Source organism: Lactuca sativa, chromosome 4, assembly GCF_002870075.4.
Source record: "Lactuca sativa cultivar Salinas chromosome 4, Lsat_Salinas_v11, whole genome shotgun sequence".
In the NCBI taxonomy this organism is placed as follows: domain Eukaryota; kingdom Viridiplantae; phylum Streptophyta; class Magnoliopsida; order Asterales; family Asteraceae; genus Lactuca; species Lactuca sativa.
In genome coordinates, this window is record NC_056626.2 from 279434832 (window position 1) to 279448971 (window position 14140).

At 38.4% G+C, this 14140-nt stretch overlaps 1 pseudogene; it reads right to left on the reverse strand.

Moving 5' to 3' along the window:
* Window positions 1-648: 648 nt before the first annotated feature.
* On the reverse strand, window positions 649-4924 carry LOC128133632 (acetyl-coenzyme A carboxylase carboxyl transferase subunit beta, chloroplastic-like; annotated as a pseudogene).
* Between the last annotated feature and the right edge of the window lie 9216 nt (window positions 4925-14140).

The following is a 14140-nucleotide window of genomic DNA, read 5'->3' on the forward strand; positions in this document are numbered from 1 at the left end:
TACTCCAAGGCATAGGAGGTGTTTAAGGGGCATCTTAACACCTTAAAAGGTGTTTACGGCCTAAGAAAGGGTGTTTACGGTACAAGCATGTTATTGGGCCATAAACTCATGTTTACCCCTCAAATGTTAAGGTTTTGGTGTTCTAAGTCCAATCTTGTAAGCCCCTAAGTCATATCTAAGCTCCAGAAGTGTTTTGGAAGGGTTTTGGGACTCCAAAACCCCATTTATGTGTGTTTGCGGCTTGGGGCTATTCCTGGGCCGTAAACACAAGTTCTTGGTCCTATTTCATGAATTAAACACGAATTTGAAAGCTAAACATGTTATACTATGAGCTAGGATGGATTACATACCAAATTGGAGCTTGAAAGGGGTGATTTTGGATCAAAGATTGAGTTTGAAGAGAGAGAGAGTAGAGAGAGAGTGGAAAAGCCTCAAATGAGGTCCACTCAACTTTATATATGGGTTGAGTTTGAGACCGGGTGGAAATCTACCCGATACTGACGTTAAACGAGGCTTATGGTCGTACCCGATTTAGTTGTCGTAACCCAGCGTGGTCGAAACTAAAAATTTTCCAAGTGAATATTGGGGATGCTTTCAATTGTTTCTAATGGGTTTGGACACTCATGAGATTATAATACAGAACTCAATTTAACTAACTTAACCCAAAAGTTAATGGATAAATTGGAATACAAACGTTTTTTTACTGATGGAAACGGGTTACCGTGACGGAATAAATTACGGGTTGTCACATTATCCCCCCGTTAGAGGGAATTTCGTCCTGAAATTTAAAATTAAGATACAAATTATGGAGTCAGAAAGAGATGCGGATGTTTCTGCCTCATCGAGTCTTCGCGCTCCCAAGTGAACTCGGGTCCTCGCAGGGCATTCCAGCGAACCTGCACTTATCGGGATACGGCTTCGTTTCGTATGTTTAATCTCTCGATCCATGTTTTCGATTGGTTCTTCCATGAAGTTCGGGCTTTCGTTGATCTCAATTTCATCAAGAGGGATCACGAGGGTTTCATCGGATAAGCACTTTTAAAATTAGAGACGTGGAAGATAGGATGGATGTCGCTAAGTTCTGGAGATAGTCGGAATTTATAGGCTACGGGACCAGTCCTAGCGAGGATCTCGAAAGGTCCTATGTACCTCGGGTTAAGTTTTCCGCGCTTTCCAAAGCGTATCATGCCTTTCCAGGGCGAGACCTTCAACAGGACACGATCTCCAACCTGGATTCTAGAGGTTTCCGTCGTTTATCGGCGTAACTCTTCTGTCTGTCTCGTGAAGCTTTCAGTCGATCTCGGATTTGGATGATTTTCTCGGTGGTTTCACAGATGATTTCAGGACCAGTGAGAGCACTGTCGGGGACTCGACTCTTGGCTAGCTGCGTGTCCCCTACCTCGGCCCAGCACAAAGGGGATCTGCACTTGTGACCGTAGAGGGATTTAAACGGGGCAACCTTGATACCGGTATGGTAACTGTTGTTATACGAGAACTCGATCAAAGGTAGATGGGTGTCCCATGACTTTCCGGAATTAATAACACATGCTCTATACATGTCTTCTAGGGTCTGGATAGCTCTCTCACTCTGTCCATCTGTCTGAGGATGATAAGTTGTACTCAACTCCAGCTTAGTTCCAAGAGCTTTCTGAAGGGACTGCCAAAACCTCGAGGTAAACCTGCTATCTCGATAGGAGATAATGGACACAGGTACACCGTGCAGTCGGACTATTCCTTGGATGTAGATTCGCGTGAGTCTTTCCATCTTGAATGATTCTGCGATAATGGCCAGCGAGACCCAAGAATTGACGGATTTTTGTGGGTGTCTTTGGTGCCGACTAATTCTCTACCGCCTGAATTTTGGACGGGTCCACGTGTATGCCTTCCTCGCTTACCACGTGACCAAGGAAAGTGGTTAGACCGAAGGGCATCACTACGAACTCGTAGTGATCATATCGAGTCCTAAATGTCGTCTTGGAAACATCATTCTCGTGAACTCGTAACTGATGGTACCCTAATCTAAGGTCTATCTTCGAGAAGTAGCTGGCTCCCTGAAGTTGATTGAAAAGGTCGTCTATTCGAGGAAGAGGATATCGGTTTTTGACTATCAATTTGTTCAACTCGCGGTAGTCAAAAGGATCCATCTTTCTTATTCACAAATAATATGGGGGCTCCCCAGGGTGAGGAACTCGGTCTGATGAACCCTTTGTCGAGCAGCTCATTGAGCTGACTAGATAACTTTTGCATTTCCGCTGGAGTTAAGCGATAGGGATATTTGGTTACAGGATTTGCTCCAGGAATTAGGTCGATGCGAAACTCAACTCGACGTTCGGGAGGAGTTTCTGGGAGCTTTTCGGAAAAGACATTAGGAAAGTTACAGACTTCGGGGATGCTCTCGAGGTCTTTAACTTCCTGTTTCTCGTTGATTACATGAGCCAGGAATGCATAACACTCCTTTCGCAAGAGCTTTTGAGCTTTGATGCATAAAATGAAGCGAAGGCTAAAACTAAGTTTATCGTCGTAGATTATGAGGGTTTGACCAGAGGGAAGGTTGAGACGGATGGCTTTTTCGTAACAAAGGATATTAGCATGATTGGAACTCAACCAATCCATGCCAATGATAACATCAAAGCTCTTTATGAAAACTGGATTTAGGCCAATGGGAAAAGAATGATCGTACAAGGTAAGGGTACAACCTATGAGTATACCATTAGTGTTCTTTATCTCACTGTTAGCCATCTCGACGGTAAACATTTCGGTTACTAGACGAGGACTATGTTTAAGAATATGTTTGAATGAATGGCTAATAAAACTTCTTTAGCACTAGATTCGAAAAGGATGCAAGTATAAGAGTTGTCGAGGAGGAACATACCTGTGGCAACGGTAGGATCGGCGACTGCCTCCTCTCTTCCCATAGCTAGGACTCTCCCGGTGTTACCAGTTGTTGTCGCCTTGGGGCAGTTTCTCTAAAAATGCCCGACTTCACCACAACCGTAGCAGGCCTGACCGACACCCGCTCCAGAATATTGATTTGTTGACTATAAACAAGGGCTCTGATACCAATCTGTCACACCCCGAAATCGAAGGCGGAAACGTTTCGGGGCGGAGGTGACGTCATGTTAAGTATCACAACCAATGTACATAGTAAGCGTAGTAAACACAACCATTACATTACATAGAAGTATTTACATTTGTTTGAAAGTAAAGTGATACAAGTTTTATACGTATACATCATATGAACAAAAGCTAAGACGGGTCTTCTATACGCTCTGTCTTCTCCAAAAGATCGCGGGGTACCTGTCTAATGCGGACCTGAGAATACAAGCAATTTGAAAATCAGCATAAAGCTAGTGAGTTCATAAGCGGTTTGTTTTCTGAAAATTAACAAGTTTCCTTTAGTTTTCTGAAAAAGTTGTTATCCAATAAAATCCCATATTTTCTTATAAGTAAGGTTTGGTTATCCGTTTGTTACACAATCTGGTTAAGAATAGTTTATTATCCCAGGAAAAACCCTTATTTTCCTTAAAAGTTTGTGGTTGGTTATCGATTTGGAATGTCGGATACAAGTATCTACCATACTTAAAGTTTTTGTGTGAAGTTTCCTGAAAGCCTAGTTATCCTTGAAAAGTACATTAGTTTTAACACATATATAAATCTAATAAGTAAGTAGAAAAGTTTTCATAATCTAAGTTGTGAGTTCCATAACCATACAATAGACTAGATAAGGCTCGGAACGGGGCCAGTATCGTTTTATGACTTTTGTCACCCTTGGACCTTTCGGTCCGACTGTAGCTAGCAGCCAGGTGCAGCGTAGGCATTGGGTTCGGCAATAATCATATCCCCCAACATACCAAAACTAGCTGTCACCTCACCAGTAGTAGGAGATGTAAGAATTGGTACATAGAATAACTTTTTATTTGATTGATAATCATATAAAGCAGAAGATATTTTAGTCATTTGCATCAAGCTCAAACTTCCTTCTTGCATGCGTGCCCCTCCGGAATCACACACTATAATAAAAGGTAGAAATTCTTTAGTAGCGTATTCAATCAAACGGGTAATTTTCTCCCCGACCACGGATCCCATACTACCTCCCATAAACTGAAAATCCATAACCTCAATTGCTACGGTAATACCGTTTAGTTGCCCTCTGCCTGTTTGAACAACCTCGGTTAATCTTGTATTTCTTTAATAAGAATCAATACGATTTTTATAAGGCTCCTCCTCCGAATGAAATTCAATGGGATCCAGAGAGACCATGTCTTCATCCATAGGCTCCCAAGTGCCCGTATCGATCAAAAGTTCAATTCTATCTGAACCACTCATTTTCAAATGATATCCACATTGTTCACAAAGATGCATCTTTGATTTAAAAAAATTTCTTATAATTTAATCCATAACAATTTTCGCATTGAACCCACAAATGTCGGTATTGTTGAGTTACACCCATATGAGTAGAACTTTCTGGTATAGTTTGATCACTCGTTGTGATATCCTCGTTTTGACTACTATTTTCAATTTTACTACAAATGGAACTAGAAATGTAATTGTTATTGGAATTATTGTTACTGGAATTATTGTTAGTGGAATTATTGTTACTGGAATTATCGTTACTAGAATTATTTTTACTCGAATTATCGTTACTGGAATTATTGTTACTTGAATTATTGTTATTGGAATTGTCATTACCACTTACAATGTAATTATCAATACAGATTTAGGACTGAAGATAGTTGTAAATGCAACTATTAATGTGATTATTCCAAGTATACTGAGTATCATCCATGTAACGATCATGGTCGGGATTCTTACTCTTAGATCAATTATTCAGATCACTAGAATTCTGATAAAAAGAACTTTCTAGTTCATTACAAAAAGGATGATCATTGGCAATCTCAAAAATATGATTTTCAATATCAAAATAGATAGATTAGTTGTCCCCATTAAAACGATCGTCTTCGTTGGTTGTTGTTATCCGCGACGGTGATGGCTTTTGTGGTCTCTGGTGGACGTGATGTCGGCAGAAGTTGCAGTGGGCTTGGTGGTTCCGACCTCTACGATGGAGGTGGCGGCGACTAGAGAGAGATGAGGTGAAGATGACGGCTAGTGTGTCCAGTTAGGGTTAGGGTTACAGGGGTAATGGCTATATACCCGGCTCCCATACTAACTTTAACCCATAATGACATAAATGGCCCTCCCTTCTCTATTTTCTTTCACATTAAATCCCAAAATTACCATTTAGCCCCTGAATACATACAATCCTTTCAACTTTGATAAAATATTTACCAAATAACCCCCATCTTCATAATTCATTACAATTCAGTTACAATACTTACCCAACACACCCTAACTTCTTAATTCCTTTTTAAAATAAATCCTGAAATAACATTTTAACCACCGAAGATTCAAATATCGTTATTTGGCTTCCCGAAACAAACACTCCACTTATTATTATTTGGTTTTGGACTATAATAACATAAAATAATAATAATAATCACTCTCAGGGTTCCGAGTTTATTATTAAATTATTCTATTTAAATGGAATGTTACATGTTCGATGGTTGCTCTTCCTTACTCAACATTGCAAGCAACACGACAGACCAAGATAGGGAGGATTCTGTAAGCTGAGCCTCCCTCACTCAAGTTGTAGAAGCTTCGGTCTCCATTATAAGGAGGTGGTTGTCCCTGCTCGTGGCTCCACCTTCCCAAGTTCATTGCACAGAGGTGTCGGGCCTTGAAAATCCTGTCGAGGGTTAGGATTTTGGGAAACTTGAGGTCGATTATAGACCTCTGGTTCTGAGTCGGAGTCCTCCTGAACTTCCTATTTATTCTCTTCCTCAGAACTCTCCTCGAAGTCTTATTCTTATGGGACTATTTTTCACACGCCGAAACCGAAGGCGGAAAGGATATCGGTTTTTTACTATCAATTTGTTCAAATCGCGTTAGTCGAAAGGATCCATCTTTCTTATTCACAAATAATATCGGGGCTCCCCAGGGTGAGGAACTTGGTCTGATGAACCCTTTGTCGAGCAGCTCATTGAGCTGACTAGATAACTTTTGCATTTCTGCTGGAGTTAAGCGATAGGGATATTTGGTTACAGGATTTGCTCCAGGAATTAGGTCGATGCGAAACTCAACTCGACGTTCGGGAGGAGTTTCTGGGAGCTTTTCGGAAAAGACATTAGGAAAGTTACAGACTTCGGGGATGCTCTCGAGGTCTTTAACTTCCTGTTTCTCATTGATTACATGAGCCAGGAATGCGTAACACTCCTTTCGCAAGAGCTTTTGAGCTTTGATGCACAAAATGAAGCGAAGGCTAAAACTAAGTTTATCGTCGTAGATTATGAGGGTTTGACCAGAGGGAAGGTTGAGATGGATGGCTTTTTCGTAACAAAGGATATTAGCGTGATTGGAACTCAACCAATCCATGCCAATGATAACATCAAAGCTCTTTATGAAAACTGGCTTTAGGCCAATGGGAAAAGAATGATCGTACAAGGTAAGGGTACAACCTATAAGTATACCATTAGCGTTCTTTATCTCACAGTTATCCATCTCGACGGTAAACATTTCGGTTACTAGACGAGGACTATGTTTAAGAAGATGTTTGAATGAATGGCTAATAAAACTTCTTTAGCACTAGATTCGAAAAGGATGCAAGTATAAGAGTTGTCGAGGAGGAACATACATGTGGCAACGATACGATCGGCGACTGCCTCCTCTCGTCCCATAGCTATAAACAAGGGCTCTGATACCAATCTGTCACACCCCGAAATCGAAGGCGGAAACGTTTCGGGGCGGAGGTGACGTCATGTTAAGTATCACAACCAATGTACATAGTAAGCGTAGTAAACACAACCATTACATTACATAGAAGTATTTACATTTGTTTGAAAGTAAAGTGATACAAGTTTTATACGTATACATCATATGAACAAAAGCTAAGACGGGTCTTCTATACGCTCTGTCTTCTCCAAAAGATCGCGGGGTACCTGTCTAATGCGGACCTGAGAATACAAGCAATTTGAAAATCAGCATAAAGCTAGTGAGTTCATAAGCGGTTTGTTTTCTGAAAATTAACAAGTTTCCTTTAGTTTTCTGAAAAAGTTGTTATCCAATAAAATCCCATATTTTCTTATAAGTAAGGTTTGGTTATCCGTTTGTTACACAATCTGGTTAAGAATAGTTTATTATCCCAGGAAAAACCCTTATTTTCCTTAAAAGTTTGTGGTTGGTTATCGATTTGGAATGTCGGATACAAGTATCTACCATACTTAAAGTTTTTGTGTGAAGTTTCCTGAAAGCCTAGTTATCCTTGAAAAGTACATTAGTTTTAACACATATATAAATCTAATAAGTAAGTAGAAAAGTTTTCATAATCTAAGTTGTGAGTTCCATAACCATACAATAGACTAGATAAGGCTCGGAACGGGGCCAGTATCGTTTTATGACTTTTGTCACCCTTGGACCTTTCGGTCCGACTGTAGCTAGCAGCCAGGTGCAGCGTAGTCAATCCCGTATAGATCTATACACTCAAGTCACGCTCTCCCTGCAGGAGATTCTGGTTACAGGGGTAGTCCTACACTCTCGTATCTAGGGGGAGTGTTACCAAGGACGTGTCTCCAATCTTAAGATTAATAAATTTTAAAAGTAGTCCTTCACTCTCGTATCTAGGGGGAGTGTTACCAACGACGTGTCTAAAGCTCTAAGTTTAATGTTATTAGTCCTTCACTCTCGTATCTAGGGGGAGTGTTACCAAGGACGTTTCAAAAGTACTAAGCTAATGCTTTTAACAATAATGATGTGGAAAATTATTTGTGAAAATAAAATATAACATTTTATAACGGGTTTCACAAACAGTTTGAAATCTATCACTGCAAGTTAAACGGTTGGTTAATACGGTTTTCAGTGTCAAAACCATTCCTTGGGGTTTTTACGGCCGTAATCTCCTAAGGGGAAGGTTTATTTCATGTTTAAGGTCCCTAACACAAAGGTGGATGGTTCTAGACATTACTCCACGGCATAGGAGGAGTTTAAGGGGCATCTTAACACCTTAAAAGGTGTTTACGGCCTAAGAAAGGGTGTTTACGGTACAAGCATGTTCTTGGGCCGTAAACTCATGTTTACCCCTCAAATGTTAAGGTTTTGGTGTTCTAAGTCCAATCTTGTAAGCCCCTAAGTCATATCTAAGCTCCAGAAGTGTTTTGGGGCTCCAAAACCCCATTTATGTGTGTTTGCGGCTTGGGGCTGTTCCTGGGCCGTAAACACAAGTTCTTGGTCCTATTTCATGAATTAAACGCGAATTTGAAAGCTAAACATGTTATACTATGAGCTAGGATGTATTACATACCAAATTGGAGCTGGAAATGGGTGATTTTGGATCAAAGATCGAGTGTGAAGAGAGAGAGAGTAGAGAGAGAGATTGGAAAAGCCTCAAATGAGGTCCACTAAACTTTATATATGGGTTGAGTTTGAGACCCGGTGGAAATCTACCCGATACTGACGTTAAACGAGGCTTATGGTCGTACGCGATTTAGTTGTCGTAACTCGGTGTGGTCGAAACTAAAAATTTTCCAAGTGAATATTGGGGATGATTTCACTTGTTTCTAATGGGTTTGGACACTCACGAGATTATAATACAGGCCTCAATTTAACTAACTTAACCCAAAAGTTAACGGATAAATTGGAATACAAACGTTTTTTTACTGACGGAAACGGGTTACCGTGACGGAATAAATTAAGGGTTGTCACACTATTTGGCAATCTTCTTCTGGTTCAGCTTCAAGCCATCCACCGTTCCCTATATTCGGAAAGTACGGGTGTCCCGGCAGATGAAATGGCCATGTTATCTAAGCGAGAATAGAGGTGTAAGAAACATATAATAGATCTATTACTAAAGATATTTATAGGATGATCCTTACCAGTTACTTCTATACTTACGTAGTGCATACCAGTTAGATATAACTTAAGATAGAATAGGCCTTCGAATAAGTGATCCAACTCTAAGACCACAACCAAACAAGGAATAGGAAGTAAAGCGAAGATCACAGATTCTAAGTCTATAACATCTTAGTCACATATAACCTTAGCGTATCCACTTGGCAACTATATATCTACTAGTAAGGGTCGTTTTAGTTTTCACATAAGTATTTATAGTATAAGAAAATACTACTATAGTATTTTTTTTTAAGTTTATGTTATGTTCTAGTGTATCTTTGTAGTATAGTTGGTAAGTTTTAGACTTGTTGCAACACCACAACCATTCCTAGGCATATGCTAATCACTTCTCGAATAAATATAGTTGATCAGGCTATATCAATCCCAGACATGATTATATATCCCCAAGCCTACCTATGCGGTTCAACAATCACAATACTTTTGTCATGTTCTAGTATGACACTGTTTTAGTATGAATGCATGTATGTATACTTTAGTAAAATATTTTATATTTAAAAAAGTATAACTCTTGGTCAAAGTGTTTTAATCCCGATGTATTTATAGTTGTATATCTTTTATGGGTTAATATACGTAGTTCACTATAGTTGTATATCTTTTATGGGTTGAATTTGAAGCGAGTAATCTTGAATGAATTTCTGTGACCTGGTTTACAGATACTAGTTGTAAGAAAAGAGGTGATAAGTCTAAAACATAGTACAAGCAGTGTAATCACTAACTCACTAGGTTATACTACTTTATGAGGTATTAGTATGACGTATAAGGTGTTCGGTTTCTTCACATGATTCGAGAGTGGTTTTCTCTGTTCTCTGTCCTTCATACATTCGTTATAGTCCATTCTTGTGAAGATCAGTTGTCTCTGGACACCTCTATGGTGTTCTGGTTCTCCGTAGGTGTATTGAGTCTTCGTTTCTCCTTGGTCCATGTTTGTCACTGATCTCAATCACTTCATGACGGAGAGTCTGACTCCGAATGTCTAAGTGGACCATGCACATCTCCTATTGAGAGGATAAGGTTCATCTATTATCACTCTCGTGCCTTTCTCTTCGGTTGATCCCTTCTCATAATCCTTTTCATGAACCTCTTCTTGTTCCTGCTTGACTCCTTTTCTGACTGCTAACAATGAGTTGTTTCCTCTATCTATGTGGGTGGTGCGAGAATGGGAGTGTTTAAAGAATCTATGAGATTAACATAAAAATTTTATCTTATGGGGGGATCTCTGTTGGGTCCTTCTATGATCTCGAAGTGTATACAAGTTGTATATAATTTAATATTAATTAGACCTTCGAATAAGTGATCCTGCTCTAAGACCACAACTAAACAAGGAACAAGAAATAGAGTGTAGATCACCCATTCTAAGTCTATAAAATCTCCATTATATAAAACCCTGGGAGTATACACTCCACAATTATAGACCTACCAGTAAGGTCTTTTAATTTTTACATAAGTTATTTATAGAGCCTAAAATACTTCTATAATATTGTAATTGCATGCTCGATACTTGTTGTTATCTTATAGTAACTAAAAAACTCTTATGGTATTTTAACAATGCTTCATTTGTAATATGATTTGGTGAGTTTTAGACTTGTTGCAACACCACAATCACTTCCAAACACATGTTGATCATATCTCAGACTAATATAGTTGATCAGGTTATATTGGCCCCGCATATGACTACATAACTATTCAGGTTTAACCGAAATGTCAAACTTGTCCTAAATACTTTTATGTAGTTATTATGGTGTTGTATCTTCTTGTACATATGTATACTTGTATACTTCTTGTAAAATTAATACTTATATTTTAAAGTATACTTTTAGTTTCAGAGCACTTCGGCCCCTCTAGTGTTTATAGTTGTATACCATGTAAGGTTCGGTATACTCAGTTCACTATAAACAATAGCTCTGATACCAATCTGCCACACCCCCAAACCGAAATGACGGAAACGTTCGGAGGTGGATGACGTCATATGTAGTATCACAACATTTACATCATAGTAATCAAAGTAAACACAACCATTACATTGACTATATATATATATATATATATATATATATATATATATATATATATATATATATATATATAAAGGTATTACCCCTGTTTAACTCAAATTTATATACAACAAAAGTAGCAAAAATATAAAAGCGTGACTCTTTGTATGATCCGTCTTCTCAAAAGCTGTGCGAGTACCTGTCTACTGATTTCTTGAGAATACAAGTTATTTTGAAAGAGTAGATCAGCATTAAGTTGGTGAGTTCATAAGCATGATTTTGTAATGAAAACATGTTAATGAATCAGTGAAAATGTTTGTATGTTTCCCAGAAAATCCAATATTTTCTAACATATGAGTTTGTTACAATGTTCCATAAAGTATTAGTTCGAATATTTATTTACCACCAGATGAATTGTATAATATTGTTTTGAATGTAAAATCTCATTTCTAGGAAAACCCTGGCTATCACCAGTATGAATAGAATGTTCTGTTTTGAAAACCCTGGTTACCACCAGTATGTATAGAATGTTTTGTTTTTGAAAACCCTGGTTACCACCAGTATGTATAGAATGTTCTGTTTGAAAACCCTGGTTACCACCAGTATGTATAGTAGTTTCATTACTTAAAATTAAACCATGTATTTTCCATACCTACGTTAAATGATCATTGTTCATGTAAAGTATATTACTACGTAAATATATCGTTGTTATCTACTTGCAAGTTTTATGACCAAACTAACTGATACGACGTGAATCGGACGCCAATATCCTCTATGACTTTGTCACCCATAGACTTGTCGGTCATACTGTAGCTAACAGTAAGGTACGGGATTGTCAGTCGCGTATAGGTCTATACACAAACTCACGCTCTCCCTTGAGGAGACTCTAGTTCATAAGGGTAGTTTTCCACTAGTACATGTAATTGTACCCAAAGACGTGTCGCTCAAACTAGATTAACGACTTTACAAGTAATAATACAGAAAACCCTTTTTATAAATAACGGATACGTTTATAATAAGATCCATTCGTTCCCTAAACTATATTCTTATAATAGTTTATGTGTTTGTATATGTAAATCGTGTATTGTATTCCCAAACTATATCTATTATAGTTTGTATGTGTGTTATGTACTTGATTTATGTATTGATTTGAAACTATGTAATTATGCTTGTAAGTTGAAAATGTCCCTTATGCTCAGCATGTTACCAAAGAGATAAAATATATAAATATTTTATTGAAATGTAGAACCCGTGTGACTAAATCCATTGCAACAGTTTTAAGAGTTTTGAAATCCTTTTGTATAAATTCACAAATCTTTTGTATTTGGCTTGTATTCTCCCCCTGAAAACATTAAAAATCATAAAAATATAGGGTTATGAACTCACAGTTGGTTGAGTGAAATGTCGGACAGCGAAGCTGGGAGTGAAGACCCTCGGGTGGATGTACGTAGTACTTAACGGGATCCTAATCAACAATTAAATACATAATTGTATTTTATTAACGACACCATTATTTATAGAGTTAGAAAAACACTTGTTTTTGGTTTAGGAATGTTACCGAGACTTGATTGAATCGGAAAACTGGGTTTTCAGCCAAGTTCACCACTTAAGAAGGGTTTACGGTCGTGAAGAGGTTTACGGCCGTGAACTGTTCTAGGTCGTTAACAGCCCCTTGAAGGGTTTACGGTTGTGAATGATGTTCTTGAAGGAAATATGAACTTTTGAAGAGTCTACAACCGTAAACGGTTTGCAGCTCTTGAAGGGTTGAAGGTGTGAAGGGGGTACAACCGTAAACTCAAGAACTACAACACTTGATCTTGATGAGAAACCGAGTATTTGATGCTCCCAAACGAGTTCCAAGGCGGATAGAATGATAGATGAAGAGAAATCTTGTGTTTCCTTGTGGTTTCGGGTGATATTTTTAGAGAGAGAAAGTGTGTTCACGGCCAAAAGAGTTCAAATGAGGGTGGGAGTCTCGTATATATAGGCTGGGGGTATGGTCGGTGGTTGGGTCCAGCTGTGAACATGTTTACGGCCGTGATCGGGTTCACGGTCTTGAACACCAGTCAGGCCGGATTTTCGTTGACTTTCGAAGGAAACTCGGGTTTTCGTGTGATTTTGGTTCCGACTCATAAAAGAAAATTCAATTTTATAACTTAAATGATTTTCCAAATCATAAGAATTTGACGGAATTAAATAAAATTCAAATTTTATTAACGGAATCGGGCTAACATTAACGGAAAAAGATTCAAGTTGTCACATTATCCCGATAGAAGGAATTTCGTCCCAAAATTCAAACACAAAATACAATTCATGGACTTGGAAAAAGATGTGGGTATTTCTGTTTCATCTGGTCTTCGTGCTTCCAAGTGAATTCAGGTCCCCGCTTGGCATTCCAACGGACCTTCACTATCGGTATGCAACTTTGTTTCGTTCGTTTGATTTCCCGATCCATGATTTTGACTGGTTCTCATTGATCTCGATCTCATCAAGAGGGATCACAAGAATTTTGTTGGACAAACACTTTTTAATATTCGAGATGTGGAAGACGGGAGTGATATTGTTAAGCTCTTGGGTAAACGAAGTTTGTAAGCTACGAGACCGATCCTAGCGAGGATCTCAAATGGTCCTGTGTATCTCGAATTCAGCTTTCCACGCTTTCCAAAGCGTATCATGCCTTTCCAGGATGAGACTTGTTGGATTAGATGTCTAAGCCCATAACTACTATTGGTATGTACTCGACCCGAGAGTAGCATGGTCCATTTGGGTTGCATAACACCAGGACAATTTGTTAGGATGGACTCTTGAGAGAAGGTTATATATGATTTATTAATATATTAATATGAAATCATATGTTTTAATTAGTATTAATCAAGAATTAATTTAGTGATCAAAAGGAGACTAATTAAATCTATAGGGACTAATTATGGTAATTAGTTATATTTATATGTGTTGGGCTTATGATCCATGTTAGACCAAGTTTATGTATGGATACACAAAGAGTTGGGCCACATGAACCATGGATCATAAAACCCATGGGTATAGATTTGGGTTATACCCATGACCCTTGAAATCCCACATATAAATATGTAGTGCATTGCCCAAAATCGCCACTTGTAGTTCTACTAGAAGTTCTTAGAGAATGATGGTGGTTTTGGTGCATGGAGTTTGTAACACCCAGATTTCCAAAA